The sequence below is a fragment of the Mirounga leonina genome, unplaced genomic scaffold (assembly GCF_011800145.1).
Source record: "Mirounga leonina isolate KUSES-001 unplaced genomic scaffold, KU_Mleo_1.0 Mir_152, whole genome shotgun sequence".
In the NCBI taxonomy this organism is placed as follows: Eukaryota; Metazoa; Chordata; class Mammalia; order Carnivora; family Phocidae; genus Mirounga; species Mirounga leonina.
Genome location: NW_023270380.1, coordinates 14,469,871 through 14,496,372, shown reverse-complemented (window position 1 = coordinate 14,496,372; position 26,502 = coordinate 14,469,871).

Genomic DNA, 26,502 nt, shown 5'->3' with positions numbered 1-26,502 from the left:
GTAATTCCTTTCTCCTATGGTGAGGAATGTGACCCTCACTGACCACTGCATATTTTATTTGCCCAATTTTATTATACACATAAGGTTTCAGAATTTCTAACTTATAAACTACACAAAATGCAAATTTACTAACTATAGCATAATGTCTAAATAGTTATTTTTATCTTTAGCCTTATAATATTCTGTGAAAATACTGTTTTAGGAAGTTTACTTAGGTCAGTTCATCTCTTTTTCATCCATTTTACTGTGGTTATCTTGTTACTTGTAACATAGTTAGGTTCATTTGTTATATTTTGCATACTATTTGGGGTTTTCCTTATATCCTGGTTGACATAAATTACTCATATACTCTTTTTGAGTAAGTGAAACAGTCCCATGGTATTAAGAGTCAAACCTGGACCAAAGGTTATCTCAGTGTCACTCCCTTATTATCCCTACTCCATCATTCCCATGCCCCCCATTTTTGCACCCCATCCCCACCCACTCCCTACTGGTAACCAGTTTCATTAGTTTCTGGATTATCATTCCTGTATATCTCTTCTACAGATGAGTAAATACACCTGTATTTTCTTATATCTTTTTCTTTCTGTTTTTCCTTTCTATACTATTGATGTTTTTTTGCACTTGCTTTTTTCTTTCTTAACTTACTATACACAGGGGCTCATTCAATATTAAGTTTATACAGATCTTTGATATTCTATTATAGCCGCATGGTAATCCACTGTGTAAATCTGACAGAGTTTAGCCACCAATTCTTCTAAGTATATGTATCTAAACTGTTTCCGTGATTCTGAAATTGGAAACAATACTACAACAAATATCTATGTGCATAAGTATTTTTGTGTTTTTGGAGGTGTATCTTCAGGGTAGTGTCCTAGAAGATCAATGAGTCAAAAGGTAAGTGCATATGTAGATATTTTTAGCTACTGTCAAATTCCTCTCCAGAAAGAATGCTACCAATTTGCTTTCCATTAGAAAATATTGAAAATGTCTGCAGACTTTTGTAATATATTCTTATCAATCTTATTAGGAGAGAAATTGTGCATTTGTACTGTTTTATTTTGTATATATTTATGAATGGTTTAGAATTTTGAAATGGTCAAGGGACATTTTAATGACTTTCTTGAGAAATATCTTATATATTTTTCCTCATTGGGTTTTTGGTCCTTGGTCCTTCAAATGATAAGACAGACACACAGACACACACACACACACAGACACAGACACACACACACACACAGATATTAGCCCTTACTCTCAGTTTTAAGTTACACACATTCTTCTCTCAGCTTGTTAGGATTTTTTGTTGGTGGTGGTGATCTGGTTTGGGGTTTTTTTTTGCTTATTTGCTTTTGGAGTTGATTCTTTTGTCATGGAAAATTTGTATCACTACTATATAGCCTAATATATCAATCTTATGTTGACTTGGATTTTGAGTATTAATAAGCAAGGTTTACAAATACATGGGTTATAGAGAAATTCCCTCAGTCTTCTTATAGAACTCAATGGTTTCACATTTAAATGCCTAATCTATTTGGAGTTTATTCTTGAGAATGATGTGAGGAACAGAGCTCACTTAATCTTTTTCTGAAAGGTTACTCAATTGTTCCAGTACCATTTATTAAATAGTACATCATTGTCCTAATGTTTTGAGATGCCATATTCATGATATATTAAATTTCCATATGTTCATTGGGTCTATTTCTTGGCTTTCTTTTCTATTTCACTGGTTTGTCTATTCATGGAAGCGTATCACAATGTTGTAATTACGATATGCTTTAATATCATAATGGCCAGTCTTCCATGCAGTTTAACTTTTCCAGTGTTTTCCAAACTATCTGCTCATGTTTATTTTTCAGTATGAACTTTTGAATCACGTTGTCTAACTTCACAAAAATGCTTGTGCATACTAATTAGGATTCCATTATGTTCATAAAGTAAGGAAAACCTTCCTGTTTGTGATGTTACTCTATCCCATCTACAAACAAAGAAAGCTCTCCATTATTTTAAATCTAGTCTTTCAGTAGTGTTGGAAGGTTTTCTTTAAATTTTTTCAAATTCTTATTAAATTAATTTCAAAATAGTTAATTTTTTTGTTGCTATTGACAATCGTTATCATTTATGTAAATGAGGGCTAATAATTTTTGTTTCTATTTTATCTGCTCACTTACTTTATTCTTTTATTGTTGGGGCTAGTTTTATCATTTGCACTCTAGGGTTTCATAAGCAATTATTATGCCCCAATTGGTTTATCTTATCTAATTGCATTGGCTGATGCCACTATGAAAATGTTGAAGTATAGTGGAGAAAGTAGGCATCCTTTCCTTCTTCCCAATCTTACTGGAAATGCCTCATGCCTCTATTTCCCCTGATAATTTAAATACTAGCTTTGGGCTTAAAGTGTGTGTTTGTGTATATATATAAAATTGAGAAGTTCTACTTTTCCTTGCTATGAAATAATTTATAGAGCAATGAGATGAGTTGTCTTTTAATGTTTGGTAGAATTCCTCTGTGAAATCATTCTGGGCTTGGCGTTTCTGTGTATGTGTGGAGTAATTCCTTAATAATTTTCTTTTTGAAATTAAAAAATGTCTTCTTTGTTTATATATTCCTCTCCTCAGAACTCAGGATATGATTTCTTTAGGGATGAGGAAGAGCTAAGGGGCAATCTGTGTCATAGATAGTGCTGTATTTTTAAATGTTGCTTCACTGTTACGCTGAATCATTATCTTTAGATATACTTAGAGCTAATATATTTTGTCTTCTCCAAAGATAAACTGATTCTTCATTTAAATATGCAGCATAGCCTCCTTCATATATGCTTAGATCATGAATTTTCAGGCTAGTCAGAATTTATCCTACTTCATTTCTCAAGAGTCTGTCGTTAGCTTCCATTCAGACACTGTCACATAGAGTGAAAGTACACCATTCTCCTCTGCGAGTCTGAGCACAGTGAAAGGGAGATGGTTAGAATGAAAAGTATGACATCTAATATTCAACTTGAACAAAATAAAAAATATAGAAAAATATATTTAACATCTCAACCAACCAGCAGTAGGTTGAGTAATCCATTTTTTTTTTAATCTTAGAAATCCTTCTAAGTTCAAATTGAGAAAGATTTGGACTCTATTTGGAGTGCAGAAAAAATATGTAACATATTTCAAAAGCTGTGCTTTTTTTCCTCTACATGACAGTATTTCCTTGAGAGCATAAATCACTTAGGATATTATTTTATTCCATTGGGGAAAAAACAAGATGACTTGTCTATACCACCTTTTTGCAAGTTAATATGGTCAAGCAAATACTAAATTATCTGAGGAAAGAAGAAAATGTAATCATCAGTGGTACAGAGTCACTAGGATTATTTATATAATCCAGTAGTAAAAGGATCTAAGAGATTTTTTTTAACGTGCTAATCCATAATATATGATGCTAAATGTCACCCACTATCTCTATGATCCCAAGACCCTCTACTCAGAAACCCTTTCTAGTTTCTCAGAAACTTGTTACATGGTCAATGAGTGAGGATTTCCCAAACTTTTACTCCTCTAAATAAACAGAAAAGCTCACCCAGTCTCTTGGTATTGTTTGAAATTCTAACCTACGCATATTTTAAAACTAAAAATAAATAAAAGTAACAAGAGAGATGTTATTTTGTTTTCCACCCTCATCTTTGTTAGGATTCCCAGTAGCAGAACATGACTCAATTCTGAGCTGCTGTTGTCTTGCTTTATTTGTAACAATCAGAGAAAGAAAAGATGTTTTGGAATGAGGAGACCTATAAGAGCAAACAAAGCAGGAGGCAGGAGCAAGGTGGGTTTAGAATTTCCAAACCAGACAATTAGCCAGAGTACTCTACTATGTGGGCACAGAAGGAATGATAGTGAAGAACAAATTCCCAATCCCCAAACTCAGTATTAGTGAGAAGACATTGTAATGTGCTTGCCACAGAGATACAGCATTCCTAATTCTTCAGCAACTTCTAGTAGAATGCATTAAATACATTAAGCCTACTACCCCAAACACACCTATCTCTATACAAAGTGCTCAAGAGCTTAGAAAGAAGTTAGTTCCTCATCTGCTCACCTATGTGAATTCTGTTTTTCCTAACAAAGATCCTGCCCTCTGAGGAAGCTGTTTGGTGTGAGAATTAAGCCATACATAAAGTGGAGAAAATTAAATATTATGAAGAAGCAGATACAGAGTACAAGTGATTATGCAAAAATAAACATAAAGGATGAACTGGACAAGATGTATCCTCTATAATAAATGAAGTCACAAGGTATTGATTCTATAAATTGCTTCACCGTGTCATGGGAAACAAATTCCCTAATGAAGTAGGAAGAGAATTTTTAGCATTTGATGAATCTCATTTTAAATCTTGATTCTGCTATTTAGTAGTTGTTGGCAAATTACTTAATCGTATATGCTTGAGTTTTTTCACCTGAAATCGAGGGTAATGTTTACATTATAGTGTTGTGGTGATGTTTAAATGAAGTAATGAATGCATTTCAAAGGCCAGACAATGGTTTTACTCTTAATACTATTGTTAATGTTCACATTCTCAAGTTTATATACCGTTCCTATAGCCCGTGGACCTCAGTGACTGAAGACAACTTCCAAGAAACAAGGTGATAACACATTAGTGAAAGTAGAGAGGGAGAAAAACACCCCAGTATTTATATTATTATCCAAATGCCAGGCGACCAGGGAGTAGTTTCAACACTCTCATCAGTATGTTAATAAGGAGAAGCAATTTCAGGAGCAAGGAAATGAACCTAAGTCTTGAGGACAAGCAGAGTTCATCTTCTAAAAATCCAACGTGGTCACTGCTCTAGCCAAGTCCTACCACCCACCTGCTCCCTCCAGGAGCTCTCTAGGCTGCTCCCACTGTCAATGGGGATAAGATGCTGCTATTAAAGGTTCATTTAAATTGTTGATGTGAAAGGTACTAAGTCAATGCAAAGTATATCTTACGTAACTCACAGATGTTATTCTCAGATAATCCTGATGTGGTTGAGATTTCAGAACATAAATTAATTTAAATTTAAATTAAAAATGACAGATTGTTAAAAAAATACTGATAAGATCCACTATAATTCTAGATTTAGAAGGAATCTAAAATTCTGTGACTGTAGTGCTCAGATTTAGAAAGTGAAGTAGCTATATATTTCAATTATATATAACATCATTCAGTTCAGACCTATAATTCACATTCAATACAATATGTGAAAATTCTACAGATATAATAATTATTATATGAACATGTGCTTTATTAAAATACTCTTGTAGGCACAATAAATCATAAATTGCTATTTGTATATTAAACTCAAATATTGCTACAGTAGTAAGTAGATTTTTTTAAGTAATGGAATATTATATTAATGTAATTCATTATATTAATTGTATTGATTATTTTAAAGTAACTTAAGTAATGAAATATGAATATATATAACGGAATGATTGTTCTATACTATATACAACATCATAAATATTCCAGCTAGTTTTTTTTTCCAAAAGCTAGGTTGGCACTAGGTAATAAATTTTAGGGAGTAGGTATTTATTTACTTAATTCAAATGTCAAATTGGAAAGCAAATGTACTTTCAAAGAATATATCAGGGTATAAGTGAAATATTGGGATATCAAGTGATGTGACTAATTCTCATTCTCTCTTCTTACTTACACACATCAGTTCTGGGCTACCTGTGACAATTTCCCAGTGACCACACTAAAATCCCCTCAGTAAAGTACAATTGAGTTTATAAGTCTGAATGTGATAAGCGAGAGACCACCAGGCCCACCGTGTTTTGTAGTTTATCAGAGTGCAAAAATTGGGGGGGGGGAATTTCAAGGGTCTTGTACCTGGATGCAGGTGGAATGAAGGGGGGTCTTATATGGGGATGCAGGTGAAATGAAGGGGGGTCTTACATGGGGATGCAGGTAGAATGAAGGGGGTCTTACAAAGGGATGCAGGTGAAATGAAGGGGGGTCTTGCACCTGGATGCAGGTGGAATGAAGGGGGATCTTGCACCTGGATGCAGGTGGAATGAAGGGGGGGTCTTGCACCTGGATGCAGGTGGAATGAAGGGGGTCTTACAAAGAGATGCAGGGGGAATGAAGGGGGTCTTGCACCTGGATGCAGGTGGAATGAAGGGGGTCTTGCACCTGGATGCAGGTGGAATGAAGGGGGGTCTTGCACCTGGATGCAGGTGGAATGAAGGGGGTCTTGCAAGGTGGAGGCCTGGCACTGACTGGAGAGCACTTGGAACAGAACAGGTCCTGAGAGCTCCTGAGACAGGGCTCTTGAAACAAGTGTCTGTGAGCAAACTTGAAGGAATATCTTTAAAATGAAATCTTTAAAGCATGTTGTTTTAGTTAGCTCACAGCCTTATATTGCAGGAGGGAGTGTGTCTTGGGAGAAGTGTCTAAGTTAGTTTTGTCTGGCCTCCTACTGTTGTTAAACATAAGGATGTGGAAGTGCACCTGACAGCGACGTTTAACAGAGGTGCAGCCAAGTTAGTTCTGATCTCATTATGTTTTCAAGTTATTTAACAGCTTTACGGAGACTGAAATCCTGTCTAAAGTGTGCAGTTCAGCGGTTTGTTGTTGGCTCCCAGAGTTGTATGACGGCGAAACAATTTAACTTCTAGAACATTGTATTCACCCCAAAGGAAACTGGGCAGTGTGCCTTGGGCAGCGCTCTTCCCTGCTCTCCTTTGATGGATCACGCTTGTGAGTAAAATTTCTGATGGCAGGCTTTTCAACCCCTTGAAGAATCATATTCTCCCCATTTCTTATGCTGAAAAATCAGTGGTTGGATCTTTGGATGGGTCAGAGGTTACACAACAGCATTTGAGATCACACATCTGAGCAATGAAACACAGAAAAATACTAAAATTGCTGTTAAGGTCCAGGGGCCAGGAGTGAATTAATTAAACTAAGAACAGACCCCCTTTGTCAATAGACAGGCTGCATAAAATAGGCAGTATTGACCGAATTACCATGTTTCATGTATTCTTTCTAGCTTTTATTTTTAGTAACAGCAATGCTATCAGAGGGCTGTGTGGCACTGTAAGTACATTTTCTCCCTGAAGCAAAATATGTTGTATCTCCAGTGGCCAATATTCTACTGGAAAGAAATTCTATTTTAAATTGTCACCCTTCCAGATTTATGAAACTCTCAGGAAAGACATTTTATGGTTTTAGCAACATTATTAGTATTCGTGCCATTTTCTAAAATATATTATCCTGATTTTTCATGCTGTTTGTAAAGCATGAAATTAAGAAGCTTCAGGACAAAAGAAAGCAGAACAAATTTCACCTGAAGGCATTAAAGTTGTTACAGTGGAAGTATGTGGCCCATTTCCATAATCCTTGAATTAAATAATCTTAGAACCTCTCGTTTCCAAAGATAGCAATATGAAGGGCTAAAATATGCCCTATATGGGTTTCTAGATCAAGAACTACCCTGATTTAAGTGCCCACCCCTATCTAACTGGTGGACAGTAGCTTTTGTACTGGAACTAGGTACCATTATTATGGGCCATTATTTTTAGATTAATAAATAATAATAACATAATTTTAGATTAATAAATAATAATAAATAAAAAACAATAACCTTATTCAATTATGGAATAGTATTGCAATATTTTGCAACAACTCATCAAAAGTGAATTTCAGTGTCAGGGATAAAATAGTAAAAGAGCAATCACTGGTGAAATCTAAAACAAAAAAGGTTGGGGGACGCCTGGGTGGCTCAGTCCATTAAGTGTCTGCCTTTCGGCTCAGGTCATGGTTCCAGGGTCCTGGGATCGAGCCCCGTGTCGGGCTCCCTGCTCAGCGGAGGGCCTGCTTCTCCCTCTCCCTGCCGCTTCCCCTGCTTGTGCTCTCTCTCTCTCTCTGTCAAGTGAATAAATAAAAAAACTTAAAAAAAAAAAAAAAGAAGCTTCGGATTGAGCCTAGACAGTGAGTCTTTCTTGTAAGGTCTCTAAAATTGAGACCCCTCAAATACATTCCATCTGCTCTTTCGCTCAATCTCCATTGAAGTTTGATTACGAAGACTAGCTCCTCCAAAAGGTCCCAGAGTGTTGTTTATGTAGAAACTGTAATCTTTATTTCTATATATGTGCTGTTAAAGAGTTTTAGACTTCTGTATGTTTGGACTGCTATTTTGTTTTCCATTTAAAAATCTAGTTAGTCTCGGGGCACCTGGGTGGCTCAGTTGGTTGGGCGACTGCCTTCGGCTCCGGTCATGATCCTGGAGTCCCAGTATCGAGTCCCGCATCGGGCTCCCTGCTCGGCAGGGAGTCTGCTTCTCCCTCTGACCTCCCCTCTCTCATGCTCTCTCTCTCTCAAATAAATAAATAAAATCTTAAAAAAAAAAAAATCTAGTTAGTCTCAAATCTAATCACCAAGGAAATGAACTGACTGCCAAGAAAACCGGATGGTTCTCAAAATAATGTGTGTACAAACCCCACAGCAGGTGGGAGGGCATATTTTAGCCAAGTCATAAGCAAAATGAAATCAGGTGTGGAACTCTCATACCAACGTGGGAGTAAGAGTGCACAAAGTAATTTAAGGATAGGATATTTGTAGCTAATCATAATTAAAAAGTAGCAAATGTCTGTTAACATGCAGAAACCATAAGCCAGCAAAGAAGAAAGGCAAATTTTAAAAGCTAGAAGATAAGCATTGCAATAATTGTCTTTGGTTATCTGGATCTTATTTGTGGGTCCTGGGTAGAAGTTACCTGAAAATCTTGGGTGGATGACTGTCTGATTCTTGAGTATCCCTAAGCCTCCTCCACTTGAAACCAGTGGCTAAAGAACTATTCCAGGGAGAGGATATTTGTGTGTCTCTTGCTGCCATACCAATTGCTAACAATATATTCTAACGTTCTTTCCACTGGGGTTCGAAGACTGCCATTTAATGATGTCACTAGACACAAGGAAATGACATCTGTACCTGTGAACCCTGAGATGAGGCATGTGGGCTGAGCCCCTCTGCGGTATTTGGTTGTGATGACATACGAGCACACAGAGTTCAAAATTGAGATGTTCCTAGATACATGGGCTCACCTGTTACTAACTCATAAAGGGAAAGATGCCAAACCGCAGAAAGAAGTTATTTCTTTCTCTTTAAAGCCAATGGCAAGACTTCGGCCATAAACATTCAGGCAGCTCTGGGGAAGTATTTGCGGCTCATTAGTTTGGTTCTTGTTGTATGGCTTATTTTCTCTTGTGAGCTTTCCCTTCTTACTGCATAACTCTTGCCTATCTGGTACGGGGAAGCTTTTTACAAGGTAAACTTCCGAGAGCTAGTCAAAAGCGGGAGCAGATAACCTGAACCAATATATTCAGTAACCATTTTATTAAACAAAGTTATAAAAGCTAATTTTCAGTAAGACTTTTCATAAACTAAAACACTCTAAATGTTATTGTGATTGTCAAGGAGGGAGAGTAAAAATGTTTGATCATAAAATATTTTATTTCATGGATAATCCTGAAAAATATATAGTGCGTGGGAAAGAGAAGAAAGCAATTCTATGGTTTGGTCTATGATGGCTCATCTTCACCTTACCCACCATTCAGGGTCAGCTCAAAACTCCATGAAGTCGAGATAAATCTGGTCCACATTGACCTCCTCCTCCCCCATCTTGCCATTACCCCTGGTTCATTCTTTCCCTGGAGTATTCTTGAGTTAATTTGCATGAGTAAACCTCTTTCCAGTTGTTGTAAGATCCTTGCGACCATCCTGTTTAGTGTAAGATGGTGCTCACAGATCTGGATACCTACGGCACACATTCCACCTCTGTTCCCACCGCCCTCTCTCTGGACCCCCTGACTCCATATTTATCCTCAGCCTCCAACTTTCACCCTTCCGTGTCCAGATGTTCAAGCTGTATTCATCCTTCCATATTCAGCAGACAGGCACTCTGCAGGTGCAAGTCCCTCCCACCCCCAGAATCTCTAATCAGGGATAAACTGTCTTGGAAGCAGCATAGCCGGCTTCTCCTCTTCTGACACACATCTCCTTTTAACTATTTACTTTTGCTTGGATGAACAGAAACTCTCATTAAACACACTTGGGCTACACGGGGCAAGAGCTTGGCTGAGTGCAGTGACGTCGCTCTGCTGAGGCAAAGGCTAACCTGGTTTGGAATAGTGAGTACATTCTGAAGGTCTGCGCCAGAGATTGGGTGTGGCTAATGGGACGAGCCTGAGAGACAGGACAAGTGACCACCTGAGTAATTTAGATCATCCCATATAAAGATTCCTGGAATATCTTCTCCATCTCTTTGGGAAACCTCAAGTAAAATCCACATTAATCACTACTGCCTTTGCAATTTGATGTGGAATACAGGGGAAAAAGGAATATGGCAAGGGGCTAACTCAATCCTTAAGGTTAGCATAGGGCCAAAGTAGTCTGCCAGTCACATGGAGATTATGTATGATTATTTTTTATCATCTGTATATAAATGTCAAGTACTGGAAATAAATTTCATGTCTAAAGAAACTGTGAATTCTTCACATCTTTAGCATCTTGTTTGGAAATAACATAATACTAGCATTTATTAGATACGGAGACTTCGCTCAGTATATTCTGAATATATTATGTGGATCAGTTCAGTTAATGCTATGAGTTTGGAAATAACATCTCCCCATTTTACAGAAGACAAAACTGAGGCCATGAGTCACCAAAGCTGACTTATCTAGTCAGGGTAAGGGGTGGGGTCAGGACCCAGGCAACTAGACACAGAGCCCAGTCACTCAACCACCAAGTCACAGTGATTATTAGCTGCTAGACAAATGAGACGAATATATTCTTGCTGCCTAACAGCTACTTTCAGTGAGTGCCTCCAGGGTTTATTTTTGAGCTTTGGAGGTAAAATCATAGAGAAAAATTAGGACTTCTTCTCACAATTTTTTCATATCAGAGACAGCACGCTGGGCCAGGAAGAGCTATGGGTCAGAAAATTGAGGTCCTGACATTTATCTCTTGTTTTGGAGTTTGGAACTCAGCCTCAGAAAATTGACCATATTCACACTCAGACTGTCACCACCAAGAGGACATAATAGGCAGTGAAGACAGGGCGACCTTTCAGTGTTCAGCCAAAATGGGGAGACAGGAGCAAATCCACAGATTCGGGAACAGCGGCAGTACCGCGGTGGGTATCAGTCGTAAATCGACTGTGGGATGCGTGGGACACTGGGTGGTGACACTGAGGCACAGATGAGAGCTGTAAATTACCACCTTTCCTTCCCTGTTGTCAGTTACCTAAATATTTCTAAGGAGTGAAGAATCAGGGCAGAATGCATCCAACAGAGGAAAGAAAGACATCAACTCAGGAATGGTATGAATCAAATAGAAAAGAAAGCAAAACAAATGACAGGAAGTGAGGGAATAATTCATTCAGATCTGCAGGGCTGAAATTAATTAAAAAGAAAACAGCTCAGCTGAAAACAAAGTCCTGCTGTTCTTCCTGATTGAATTCACAGTCAATAAAAGTCATTAGGAAAAGAACATAAAAATATATGTATCTTTTTTGGGCTTGCGTTGATGTGCCTAAAGGAGCAAATACAGTTTACTATCAAGAAAAAAAAAATCAAGCTTTAAAAGCATGGAATCATGGAAGTAAGAATAAAATCAAATAAAGTTTAGAACTTAACTGAGCCCGACTTTTCAGCTTTACAGCTCTATCTTCTCACCTGCTGCTTTTCTGGACTTTCATACTCATGAAGAATTCACTTCCAAATGGATAATTTTTATTTTCTTGATCAAAAAACCAAACTATAGGAATAATTTTCAAAACATGCTTTCCATAAAATTTAGAGCTGCCAAAGTTCAGAGAAGGGGCTGTTTTTAGAGAATTCAAAACTGATTCAAGTAAAATAATTGGCAGGAAATATCATTAATGATTGATGGCAAGGTATTTTCATTTCAATTCCTTGAAAGTGAATCACAGTAAAGTCTTCCAAGCATTGTCTCATTCAGGATAATCTGCAATACAGAGGGGCAAGAGTGGAGGCTGAAAATAATGATGCAATGTAACGAATGATCAGCCTTCGCTACAAAGAACCTGCCAAGTGCCTAGACTTGGAGGGCAATCTTCCTCAACCAGATAACCCTGCCTTGTCCGGGTACACGGCACAAGGCAGACAGACCGTGTCCTGGGAGGACTGGTGAGAACATCTGCCTACAGCTGGTCTTACACCATCTGTTTCTTCCTACAGTTTTGATCACAAACCCATTTCTGTCTGTATTACGAATACAACTCACACATCTTATTTCTCTATCACAATCATAACCACATCTCTATCCGCGTCCTCTCTTCATTCTGGATCAATGCAAACAAAACCCAGTTTGCCAGTTAAAACACAAATTAGCTCTTGTCTCAAAACCTGGCCTTCCTTGACTTGAGGCTACACACACAGAAAAAAGTGCCTCATTCATTATTTTGAACAAATGGAAAAACTATCGCTTTAGCTTCACTGATGACAAAAGATCTAGATCAATCAATAACATCAATACTTGAGATAAGTATCAGCAGTAACTCATCACCCTTGAACTGCTTCATGAGAAGCCACCTGCTTTGTGCATATTAAAAATGCATATTCCTGGGCTGCAGCCCAAACCCACTCTGTCCAAATGTGCATTCAAGTCAGCTTTTTGGAATTCATGGGAAAATGGAGTAATGTTGTATTTATACTCCAACTATAAGCAAGACACTGAAAGTTGTGTGATGTCTAGAAAAAAAAATCATTTTCTATGAATTAAAAGAATTCAATCAATACCTGGGAAGCAAAAAAAAAAAAAAAAATCTCTTGCTGCAGAGGCAACGCTATATATCATTCAAAGATATTAATTTATCAACACAGAGAATGTACATCCTGAAGGCAGTAACCAGTATTAAAAAAGTCACTAAGTAATACTAATTAGGTAGCATGCTAATCTCCACGCACTATCATTATCTTGGACACGTTTAGGGATGCAGAAAATTACCATGGAGGCTTGTCATTCAGCTTTTTAAGGTTTCTTAAGCCAAGGTTGAATTTGAATCTTAAGTTGGATCTCAGAGTATGGCTAAAAATATCAAGGCTAATATTTGGTGCTCTCCTAATAATTCACTCAACTTCCCTAATATCAGTGCCAGTGATATTAGAGTGAAAGAGAGGGACCAGGCCCTTGCTCTCATGGATGGTAAAGTAAACAAACTGCAAATGAATAAAGCAATATTCATTAATTAATAATTAGCAATAAATAAATATAGATCATAACAAGGGGTAAACAAATGCAGTGCTAGAATAGAGTGCTTATGGTTGGGAAACATATTTTGGGTTGGGTGGCAGAAGGAAAGATCTAAGAAAGGAAAGGCCTAATAAAATCTCAGAAGGAGAAGATCAGATACCAGCCAGTATCCTGGAAAGAAGGTTACAGGCCATGAATTTTATAAAGGATGACTGATGCCATTTATTAAAATATCTGCACGCAGGGAACAATGAGGGTAATACCCTCTGGCTGAGGAACTTCACTTCCATTCTTGACATGCCTCTTTCATGAGTTCTCTCCACAACATGAGAGGGACCCAAGATCCAACCCCCTCCCCAACTATCTTTCTAGAAATTGTCTTGAAACAAGTAGAGAAGGGGGCCCTCCTACTCACAAGTCAATTTGCTTCTAATAAAATTTGACAGAAATGTCTACATTCTGCAAACAGAAATAGCAACAGTAAACAAGTTAAAATAGAAATTTTTAGAGAGATGCAAATACACATGAAGAACAGAAGTCACTGTAAATAAGTACTATGCCTGAAAGGAGATAAACACTTGAAAAGTACACATCATATTATTAATTCATAGTGTTTAACTTTTAGAATATCTGACATGCAGAGTTTTATTTATTATGAAGGCAGAACTATAATTTTTTCCATCATCTGCATGATTGCCAGGGACATAGAAATTATAAACATGCTTATATATTTATTAGGCTTTCAGTATACATTTGAAGGACTATATGAAAAACACATGGGGGACAAGGTGTGAAAAGGTGAAGGAGAGTTTTCATTCCAGATTGAATCAAACTACAACTATAAATAAAGGATCTTGGCTTTCCACAGTTAGTGTTAGCCTAGCATTTTCTCAATTTTTACCTGTATTCCTACTAGTATTTTTCCTGTGCTCCATGCAATTTTTAAACACTTTTTTGTGGTCTTCACTTAGTTTTAAATCCTTCACCTTATCTTCTTGGATAAAGCTGCCAGTTAGTATCTGAAACTAAAGGTTCCCTCTAGACTTTTTGTGTTTTCAGTATTGATTCTAAAATATGCAGCAAGATAAATCTCATCTTGTTTTGAAGCAGTTTTGTTTTGTTGCCCACAGGTTTCTGGTACATTGTGAAGACCCATCTTGTGAATGTGAGAGAATTACACCATGTGAAGAGTTGGGATAGAAATTTGAAAATGTAGGAAATAACATCTGTGGAGGCCTTGAAACAAGAGAGAAATTAGCATATTCAACAAACAAAAGACTAGTGCACCTGTAGTAAATGAGGGAGAAGGGGGGTTGCGATAGATGGGGTTCCATCTCTTGATGCAGTTTCACAACATTCAGGCCAGTAAAAAGGGCAATGGAAAGCCAATGCCTGATTTAAAAATTAGATCAATCTTTATACAGTTTGTGGACTAGACTGAAGGTAGATAAGAACAGAAAGGAGACCAGAAGGTTTGTTTGCCTCTCTAATCTCCCAACAAACACACATAAACACAAAAAGTAAAGAGAGGAGCAAAAGAAAACAAAACAAGCAAGCAAATAGGAAACAACAACAAAACCCTAAGTGACAAAGATGAATTATGTGGCAAGATATGTGAAAAATAGCTTCAAGAAATCCAAAATATGAGCACATAAGGCACAAACAACTACCTTGTCCAGAATCACCACTGTCTTGAGCAATATCTCCTCCTTGTTTCCTGCCACAGTTTGCCTCAGTAAGTATCAGACCATGCCTAAATATTTACCAGTGATCGTGCAGAACCAACAAGATACAAGGAGTGTATGATCTGCGGAACACCTCTCTGCAGGACAGTGTTGAATATGTCCTAAAATTGACCCAGAGATCCACCTGAGTAGACTCCCCGCAGCTGAACAGACTCAGAAGGGGCAGCTCATTATCACTTCATTACAAGCCAGAGAAGAAATCTGGACTCAGTCCTTTAATATACTCTTTGGTTCCAGCTGCTTGATGTGAAAGCTCATACTTTAATGGCTTGGAAGACTGAGTGGCAGGCCAGGCACTGGAAAAATCTCAAAGGGAGATGTTGTGCCACAAAAGGGAGGAAGCTCTCAGGAATGTGATAAAGGAGGAAGGAAATTTACTTTTCTTTACATGTTTCTTTCTTTCTTGGGTCCCCCCCATAAGGACTTCCCATTTGCCACATTGCATGCAGCAAACTGATCTGATAAACACATTCATATAGAAGATACTTAAAAAGCCAAAATACCCAGGGAAAATTAAAGTGGAATTTCTGGTGTCTATGTGGATATTATTTTTAAATAATGTGACATTACAGAATTGACTTAATGTAAAACCCTCTGGAATAGAAGTGGCATTCCTATAAATGCTAAAATGAGGGGAAAACAGAATTTTAGGGGCTGGAACTTTTCAGTGAAAAGTTTTGTATGGTCTATAACTAATGTAGACAGCGTTGGCTGGTGGTACAGAGCACAGGACCTGGGTGTAGACCGTCTGGTCTGCTGTGTGTTACTGTGGACTCAATCTCTCTGATCATCAGTAGAGTCAGAGGAAAGACCTCACAGTCATTTATGAGGATTACATGAGCTCGCAGTTTGTAAAGTACTTGGAACGGTGATAAGCAGGTGGTGGTCACAATATTAACCAAGTGACTCTGTGCTAGACCAGCACGAGCTCTCGCATGTCAGCAAAGTGTATCAATTTTTTATCGTAATATAAAACCACTCCTCTCAAATACTCCATTTGAGCCATAATTTTCCTACTGAAACTATTAAAAACCATAAATGATTTTTGTTCAGATACTACTAAATACCCAAAAAGCAGTGGAAGAAGGAGGAGACCAGAGGTTTCTAAAAGCACGGTACTGATCATCTGCGTTCTCCTGAGCAAAACCTCAGATAACTTATCTGTAACACAGAAACAATGATCATTTTGACTGCCAATGATCCTTATGGGGCTAAGATCACCAGAATCATTTGATAATCAAGTAAAATTGGATCTATCATCTACTGTAAGAAATGGCAACACCACCTGGACAGAGCCTTAGCAGATTTTAAAAGGGATGGCGGTCAGAGCACCGGGCTGGCTCAGTCCGGAGAGCATGAGACTTGATCTTGGGGTTGTGAATTCAAGCCCCACGGTGGGCCTAGAGCTTACTTAAAACAAAGTTAAAAAGAAAAGTGATGGGGGCCAGGTATTTATGGCTTTGGGGATTTGCCTCAAGTAGTTTAAATGGGCCTTTCAAGGGGTGTCATGAACTTTGGCAAAAATTCATGGTATCGTAGATGGGTTCACACAGTGAGGGGAGGATCCTGAAAGGAGTCTTAATAAGCAAACAGCCACTTGATGAGCAAGTGATTTGCCTATTAGAACGATCTACTGTCCCCAGACAATAGAGGTTACTTGCCCAGATGAACAACTACTGTCCTTGGAAGAAGACTGTTTGATCAGTCCACTAGTGTATAAATTGATTTTTAGCCAGCTATCACAGCCAAAAAGACATTTACTAGTTTATAGCCTTATCTTCCTGGGCAAGGATTTCCTGAAACCAAGAATAAAGTCACACTGACGAAGGCCTCCTTAGTTGTCAGTCTCAGAGGTAAGCTGTGTACAGATGCAGACAGTCTCAATTCTCACTTTTCAAAAAGGAAAATAACTTTACAAGGCAGAAACACATAAAAGATAACAGAACGGAGGACGAGAATGACTTTGGAAATCACCTCATTCACATCAATCTCCTCAAGCCCCGACTGATGGATGAAGATGACAGTCAGAGAAAAGCAAATGATGTCCCCATGCTTTGCTTCCGGAGTGACACAGTTACGTCACCTCTCCGGCAAGACCCTCCTGGTGGGTCCCTGACCTCATTAGCTAGTCCAAACCCATCATCAAAATCCAAACTCCCCACACAACATTGCTGCTCTTAAAAGTTTCATCTCTCCCCAGCTTTCAACCAGGGACAAGGTTCCAATATTTATCAAGCAGAGAGCTGATCACAGGAACTAAAGATGCACAGCTCTGTGCAAACGGGGCCATGTGCATGCACACGCATATGCAAGCACACTAATTCAAGAACATCCCAAGAAGCCACACAGAAATTTAGATGAGCAAAATCTGCATTCAAATTAAACTAACAGGGCGATATTCTCAGAGTCAGCCTCCTTTCCTAACCAACCACCTACCGAGCTGATCAAAATTCAAAAGCACTGCATATCCGGGAGTTTCCTTTCACCCCAAATTGCCTGCCAGAAAAACAAAGCAATTTGCATTTTGGCAGATTGTTTTACAGAGTTATTAGGGCAACTGAAAATTCAAGCCACTAAATTATGCATAATAACCAAACAGCTAAATTCCCATCTTGATGATAATTAAGCTGATTATAAATAAGCATCCACTCTCAAGTGTGTATTTAAGGAAAGCCCAGCTTTTCTTACAGAATTCTGTTACTTAATCAGACTGGAAATACACTAGGTTCTAACCAGTTCTTCCTTAGATGTTTATTTTACGAACTGTGGTTAAACTTTTTATCTAAAAGGTTTTTCTCATTTTTATTTATTATTTTTTAAAGATTTTATTTATTCATTTGAGAGAGAGAGAGCAGGGGTGGGGGAGGACAGAGGGAGAGGGGGAGGGAGAGGGAGAGGGGGAGGGAGAGGGAAAGCAGATTCCCTGCTGAGCACAGAGGCCAACTGACTGACTTTGGGGCTTGATCCCAGGACCCTAGGATCATGACCTGAGCCAAAGACAGAAGCTTAACCAACTGAGCCACCCAGGTGCCCCCCCCTTTTTTTTTTTTTCATTTTTAAACTCAGAGTGGTTGATCAGAAAGTACTAAGAGCCATCTCATTTGTTCTATAAGGAGGCCACACACCCAGTGGTTAGAAGTGGAGCTCTAGAGTCAGTTTGGCACGCTGCAAATTCTGACTTTTTTTTTTAATTATTAGCCACATGACCTTGAAAGACTCACTACCCTCTGTTTCTGAGTTCCCTCATTAGTAAAATGAGGCTTCTGTTAAAATTTTATATGAGATAATATGAGAAGTACCTAAGCACTTAATAAATATAAATAATTATGTTCATGAATATCAAAAGCTTTCGTAGCAAAATACTAATAAACTCAGTGGAAAGCGGAATTTCCCAGCTATGCAGAAAAGTATCCCATAGTTCTGTATGTCTTTTGTTGAAAGCTCTACAACTGTTTCCTACAATGGCATGCATCTGATTCCCCACTCTTATAAATGAAGCATTTGCATGTATAATTAACACACTTTCTGTAGGTAGTTATGGAATGAATGTGATGTGGGAAACAAAGGCAAAAGAAAAATTAAATATCCTTACTACTTACAGCCCACTGACATGTCCTTGAAATGCAGAGAATGCAGAGTGACCTTCCTTTCTAAGAGCTCAGCTGCCTGAATGTTGACACTTTGCTAAGGGCAATAGGCAATCTTAGCCCAACCCCACCTCCCACCCCCAGCATCCTGTAAGTCTACTTTAACATATCAAAATTCCCTTGGAAACTTCCTTTATCTCTACCCCCTCCAAGATACAAATTGGCAATCATCCCCGAACACAGGGCCGCCCTGATATACATCTGAAGGGTCTCATGACCAGGGTTTTACTAAATAGTAATAAATGACCTTTTCCTAACAACAGCTAGCTCCCTCAGGGTCCTGGAAACTTGCTTCCAAAATACCTCGGAGGCTTGTGCTGTCCCTAAACCCCTCCCAACTAGAAAGTATGTAATCAGTCACCCCTCACAACCTCACTGCAGCTCTGTCTGCCCACAGGTCCCTGCGCTTTAATAAAACCACCTTCTTGCACCGAAGACGTCTCAAGAATTCTTTCTTGGCCATTGGCTCCAAACCCCAACATTTCCTACATCAAATGAACTATCTCTGTTGTTGCTGTCTACCTGTGCATTCTGACTGTCTTCCTCATGGTTCAAAGTGGCTGTCATCACTCTGGGGAGCATACAGTCCTGACACCTTCTGCTTCCACAGGTGAAGCTCAGGATGCCTGGCCTGCTGGCAAACTCGTTGGTAAGGGTGAGGTTCCTGGCTTCATTATAATCTAAGGCCATGTGAACTTTTCATCCAAGCATTACTAGGTGATATATATCCACTACATCTTTCATAGGATTTCAACACAATATAAATTATAAGAGCAATATGCTATAAAAGAATACTTTCTTACTAGAAACAGGGGGCACCTGGGTGGCTCAGGTGGTTATGCATCTGCCTTCCGCTCAGGTCATGATCCCAGGGTCATGGGATCGAGCCCCGTGTAGGGCTCCCTACTGAGCGGGGAGTCTGCTTCTCCCTCTCCCTCCGTTCCTCCCCTTCTCCCTGCCCGTGCTCTTTTGCACACACACTATACACAGACACACTTTCTCAGATACAGCATTCCACCTAAAGATCTAGGAAAGATTAAGACTTCTCTGTCAGAGCTATTTATTTTAAGGCAGAAGAGACTATAACACCTTTAAGAAATGATCTAAAGTTTATCATCACCTCAGATTCCCCCATCTTCCCGCAACCTTCCTGATGGGACGGTAGCCGCACTTGAAAACACCCATCAGCACAGCTGTACCATGCACGGTAGAAAGGCCAATGTTCAGAGCAAAGAGAGTGCCATCTCTGCAGTAGAATTACAAAAGGTCATCGAGGAAGGGTTTTCCACCCCTGAGTCTGACACTGTGCCTGAATTCCAACCCAGAGCTCCATTCTTTGAATTTCTAGATAAAATCTTTTAAAATTTTTAGACTTCCTTAACTGGTAACACGTGGTGTCATTCTCAATCATCATGTTCTTAGTAGGGACGAGTGTAAGAACGTATTCTACAACCACAAGGACAAGCCGAGAGAAAAGCCATAGTGTATAAGAGGACATTTAAAAGGCACCTGCTTGCCAAAGTCAAAGTCCAGCATATTGGGGTTTATCACACCTGCCTGGGATCTAGAATGTGTGTGTGGCGCAGCTTCCAGAAATGGCCAGGCTATTTAAAGGACAAAGAAAGCATCGGTCATTGACCTACCTTGCCAACTAAACCATTTGGCTTTTCTGTATAATCAGTGTAATCTGTGTAGGGGGAAAAAAAAAGCAGGGAAGTGCTGCTTTTCTCCTTCCAGCAGTTTCATAGCCGTGAGTAGGCTCCAGGAGAAATGAAGCATTAGTGTAAAGAGGGGGTCATTTTTATTAAAAGGTTCATATTTTATAGCTATATACACCCTATAAAGCAAAACTTAAAATAGCCACCATTATGTTTTCCTTATGAGATATTTCAATCATCTCTTAAAATAATTAACTTAGAGGATGCCAATAAATTTCCGTTTTCAGAACCTAGGAAGACATATTTATAGAAGATTTCAGGAAGTTATGACTTTCAAGGGCTTAACAGTTTTGAGTTTCATTTTAGAAGGAAAATACATGTTCTTGATACGAAGTGTGTCACAGTCTCAACCATGTCTCTCAGGCTCTGGAAAACACTTGCAGGGTCACCTTTGGGGGGCATTTAAGCCTCCTTATCTTCCTCTCCTTTTCATTTCCTTATTGTCGCTTCACTTATACTAGGAATCTGTGGCTTGAGTTCTGGAGGTCTCATTTGAGACAGGCTAAGAAAACACAATTTAAGAGAAATAATACACTGCAGTCTTAAACGACCAAAAAAGAAAGAATCCTCCATACAAAGGCTACATCAGTGGTGATTTTTCATATTTATACTTCATTAAAGAAATAGGAACATTATACTTGTCTCCTATTTACATAAAAAGAGAAAACATGTTTAAAATCAATAAAATAATACTAATTTACTCATGAAACTTACTTTGCGTTTTAGAACTACAAATTTGAGTAAATAAGAATGCTGAAAGGTCACTGCACAAAAAAAAAAAGTGGATTGAAAGAGTTTATCAAATGGCATTTCTTCATTGTACAGAAATAAAACAAAACTCACAGATACAGAGAATAATATGGAGATTGCCACAGGGGGGTGGGGTTGGTGGGGGGAGGAAGTAGGTAAAGGGGTTCAAGAGGTACAAACCTCCAGTTATAAAATAAATAAGTCACTGGGATATAATTACAGTGATTATAGTCAATAATATTGTAGTGCATAATTGAAAGTTGTCCCCCCATCAATCTTAAAGTTCTCATCACAAGAAATGTTTTTTGCAATTTTATATGTTGATGGATGGTAACTAGACTCATTATCGTGAACATTTTGCAGTGTATACAAATATCAAATCATTATGTTCTACACCTGGAACTAAAAATAATGTTGTCAATTAAACCTCAATAAAAAAAAAAAAAGAAATACCTTCTATATTCCTGTTTTTAGAAGAAAGCTTTGTCATTTCAATCATTTCCAAATGAATTCCCAGAAGATAATCATTCATTACCCTCTGATAATACCACAGGTTCTTTTAATCTGGTTCATTTATTCAAAGATATTAAACTCTATTCCTTGATGAGCCAAGTAAGCACTTCTTTGGTATTTTGCATTCTAACTGGAGATAGACTTAACCGAAAAAGAAGGAACTGCCAGAGTTTAACTGAAAATGAGTATTGCTTCCCTGTCTCAAGAGCCATTTATTTTAACCAGTGAATATGAAACATTTATCTTGAAAAGTTCCAGCTGAATGGGCTAATCTCTGCTCTGGGGAAAGAAGATTTATTTTCAGTGGGAACATCCAGATAGACGGGAAATTACCCCAGAGGAAGAATATTTCTTTCCTTTTATTTTCCACCCCAAAGCCAAAATCCTGCCCCAAACAATAACCAGTTAAAAACCAGAGTTATCATTATGGTTTCCCATTTAAAAACAACCGTCCCATTCCAAAGTGTTAAATTTCTTCTTCCATCTTCTTGATCCACCATCTTTTTTTTTTTTTTTAAAGATTTTTATTTATTTGACAGAGAGAGAGATAGAGAGAGCAGGAACACAAGCAGGGGGAGTGGGAGAGGGAGAAGCAGGCTTCCTGCCGAGCAGGGAGCCTGATGTGGGACTCAATCCCAGGACCCTGGGATCATGACCCAAGCCGAAGGCAGACGCTTAATGACTGAGCCACCCAGGTGCCCTTGATCCACCATCTTGAATAACACTATGGATTAGGTTTGGAGATAATCATGGATTTTTCAGAATACTAGAGCAATCATGTAAAACACACTTTCCCAAGTTTAGAGCAATGTTCTTAGAATAAAATCCCAATTCCTCCTTACCGTAGGGGGAAAGGCTCTATGTGACCTAGGCAGCTCTCATTACATCCTCCCTTAGTTCACGCACTCCAGCCACACCACCTGCTTTTGTCCATCAAACGTGCCAAACTCATTCCTCCTCAGGGCCTTCACATTTCCTGTTCCCCTCTGTTCTTTGCATGGTTGGCTCTTCTCACTCTGGTGGTCTCAGTTCAGATGTTACATTCAGAGACCTCTTCCGTGGGGATCTTCTTAGCTTAAGTATTAACCTCACCCCGGTTACTCTGTGATTTTTTTTTTCCTTTATATAACTAATTAGAACCTCCAATTTGCTTATCCGTTTATTTTACCTCTTCATTCTATCTTTCTCAACATGTACATAATCTCATGGGAGCAAAGTTGAGATCTGGTACTTATTTTATTGTTCACTTGTGAATCCCCTAAGCCAGGAATGTCCTCACCTATTTGTTGAATGATGGAGTGTGTGAGTGATAAAAGACATGCCCCACACTGGGGTGAAATCCAAAATCTATGCCCTATAAGCTATATTGGTACACATCAGTTACCTTCACAATAACATGGACTTCATATACTCCCTTAAACTGCTGTTTAGATTAAATGAGGTAAGGGATGTCATAGCCTCAGCACTGTGCTTGGCATATGTTACTCATCCGTAAGCTAATAATAATAATATAGTTATTAAATTACCTCACACTGATCTGGACAAATGAAATGTCATCTGAATTATAAGACAAATCTCAGTATCCTTCCCACTAAAGAGTAAATGAAGAAATTCAATATCACAAAGGCAAAATCATAATCACTGATTCCTGGAACTGAAGATTAAAACTAAAAGTCTTGCCAATGCATCATTCCATCTTTCATTAGGCGATCCAAACTATGAATAGTGCTTACACTAAGTTCTCAAGCACATAGTGGGCAAAGGATTCACTTGCAAAATTACTTCCATACTGTCTGGTACTATCTTCCCCCTCTCTCTCCTCTCTTACCATCTCCTCTCTCTCGTTTTTCTCTCAGTCCTTGCTATAACTGCTAAATTCTGCTGCTTTCTTTTCTGCCTTTACACTGCTAATGTCTAAATTTATGTTGTCATTAACACAATTCTTAAAAGGTAACAGTGAAAACTCTGGAGGAGGTAGACTCATGTGCTCATCCTGGGTGACCTGAAAGACCTTCACTGAGTTTGACTGTTTTCTATTTTTTTTTGTTTTTTTTTTTAAAGAGAAAGAAAGAGAGAGAAAGAGAGGTGATGGGAAGAGGAAGAGGAAGAGAGAGAATCCTAAGCAGGCTCCACACCCAGTGCAGAGCCCAACATGGGGCTCGATCCCAGGACCCTGAGATAATGACCTGAGCTGAAGCCAAGAGTTGGACACTTAACCCACTGAGCCAGCCAGGTGCCCCAACTGTTTCCATTTTTTAAATCAGTCTTTCACATAGAACCTCAATTTTAAAAAGACACCATAAAGAGAAAGTAGTGGGATAACTCTTCTCCTTTTCCAAGTGGAAGTGTGAATAAACACACACACACACACACACACACAGACGCAGAATAATAATCACCTCCTCACTCAAGCCTATCCCTCTTTTTATATCATTACCACTAAAATTCTAATAGAAATTAATAGAAGCAATATATCAAAGCCCAAAACAAATAATCTTTTTCAAGGCAAGATGATCTTGTTTTTCTTTATAGCTCCTAGCTTTTCAAACTAATTGCATATTGTGGATGTGCCTGTAGCAAGCTGAACTATAAATAACTCACTTCCCTCTAGCTCTCTTTGCATTGTGTTCTTTTTCCTGTGAATTACCGTCAAAGCAAAGATCCAGAAAGAAAATGAGTTTATGTATTTGGGGAGAAAAGTCAACCCTGGCCCACTATCAATTTTTTAAGGGCTGCTTATTAATTTGGGATGATCATAGCTTAGGTTTGTCTGTATTTATGTTAGAATTTGGACCACTCATATTTGGGCCACTTTGATAGCGTTACACCAGTCACACTGTACATTAAAACATTATGTTCAAGGGTGCCTGGGTGGCTCATTTGGTTAAGCGTCTGCCTTTAGCTCAGATCATGATCCCAGGGTTCTGGGATCGAGCCCCACATCGGGCTCCTTGCTCGGTGGGAAGCCTGCTTCTCCCTCTCCCACTCCCCCTGCTTGGGTTCCCTCTCTCTCACTCTCTCCCTCTCTTAAATAAGTAAAATCTTTAATTAAAAAAAACATTATGTTCAAAATTTTTTAAAAATGTTAAGGGAAATGAAATAAAATTAAGGTTTGAAAAGCAGTACACAGTCTTGAACTCTAGTGAACATTTTAGCTCAATCACAGATTCTGTGGTCTGATCAAGTCATTTACACGACCCTGTGATGCTGGTGGCTGCTGGATGGAGTTCCTTGGCTCCTGGTGTAATTACCAGGTCTCTGTGTGACCACACAGCCTTCTCCTCCTGCGTCTGTGTGTCAAATTTCTCTGACCTCCACTTACAATCACACTTGTGACTGCATTTTGGGCCCACCCAGATGATATTCAAGTTATTCTCCCATCTCAAGATCCTGAAATTAAACATATCTGAAAACATTTTCAAAATCCTTTTTTTTCCCCATATAAAGTAGCATTCACAGGTTCCAGGAATCAGGTGGTGTGTATCTTGGGTGGGGGGTACAGTGTTATTTGGCCTGTCAAATTCCCTGCCAATGGCAGATCAGTTCTGACTACAGAGACAAGGCCCTATGCCTGACAAATAAAAGATTCATAATTAATCAAATAAATCTGGCACAGCAGAATGGGCAGTGAAAAGTCCTGCCTCACAGCTACATCTGAAAATATAAAAATCTATTCAGTTGTCAGTTCTCACAAATCCGATACACCCCCAGTTCTCGGATTTCTCACACACTGTAAAACACAGCTTTTATCACACATGATGATTTGACATGCCTTCTGATTTACTTTTGCAATTACAAGATTTTTTCATTCCTTGAGAAGGAACAATGTATTGAAAGTACCAGAACCTTTGCACCCAATTTAGTATCTATATGTAGACGGCTCTTACACTTCTTAGTATTTCTAGAAACCATTTTGAAGTATCTAAGAAAATGTAATTCCTTTTATACATGTTGTAAAGCAGAATTTGGAAAATATATCAGTTTGGCATATGCATTTTGATAGATCTCATGATCACATCTGTAACTCAGCAGCACTCTTTGGGAGAGAGAAAATGAAGCAGAGAATAGAACACAAAGGGCTGTGTAGTAAGTAAATGTAACATATCTGAGGGACTACAGAGTTTCCCTTTACTCTTGACCTTACAGAAATAAAATTTTTAAAAACATTATAAAGCAATAATAAATAATTGCATGCCACAAATTGAACAGCTTAGGTGAAATACACAAGAAGGACACAAACTATCAAAACTGACTCAAAAAAACAGAAAAGAGAGAAAGAGAGAGAGAGCATGAGAGAATATATGAATAGACCTAAAGTAGGTCAAGAAATTGAGTTGGGAATTTTTAAAACTTTCCATAGAGAAAAGCCCAAGCCCAGATGGCTTCACTGATGAATTCTAAAGGTTTAAAGTAGAATCAATACCAGTTCTTTAAACTTCCAAAAAATAGAAGAGGAGGGGTACTTCCTAGTCCATTCTTTGTAACTACTATTACCCTGATACCAAAACCAGACAAAGACATTACAAGAAAAGAAAACTGCACACCAAGGTTTCTGTGGATACAGACATAAAAAATCCTCAACAAAATAGTAGCAAACCAAATCCATATAAAAATATTATATACAACAAGTGGAATTTATCCCAGTAATGTAAGATTGGTTAAACATGCAAAAATTCACTAATTTAATAACATTGTATCAATAGAACAAAGGACAAAAAAACATACAACCATTTCATTAGATGCAAAGAAAGCTTTTGGCAAAATCCAACAGCTCTTTAAGATAAAAAGAATCAACAAACTCATTAACAGTAGGGAACAACCTCAACTTGATAAAGTGTATCTATGAAAATGCCACAGACTTTATAATGTTGGAAGACAGA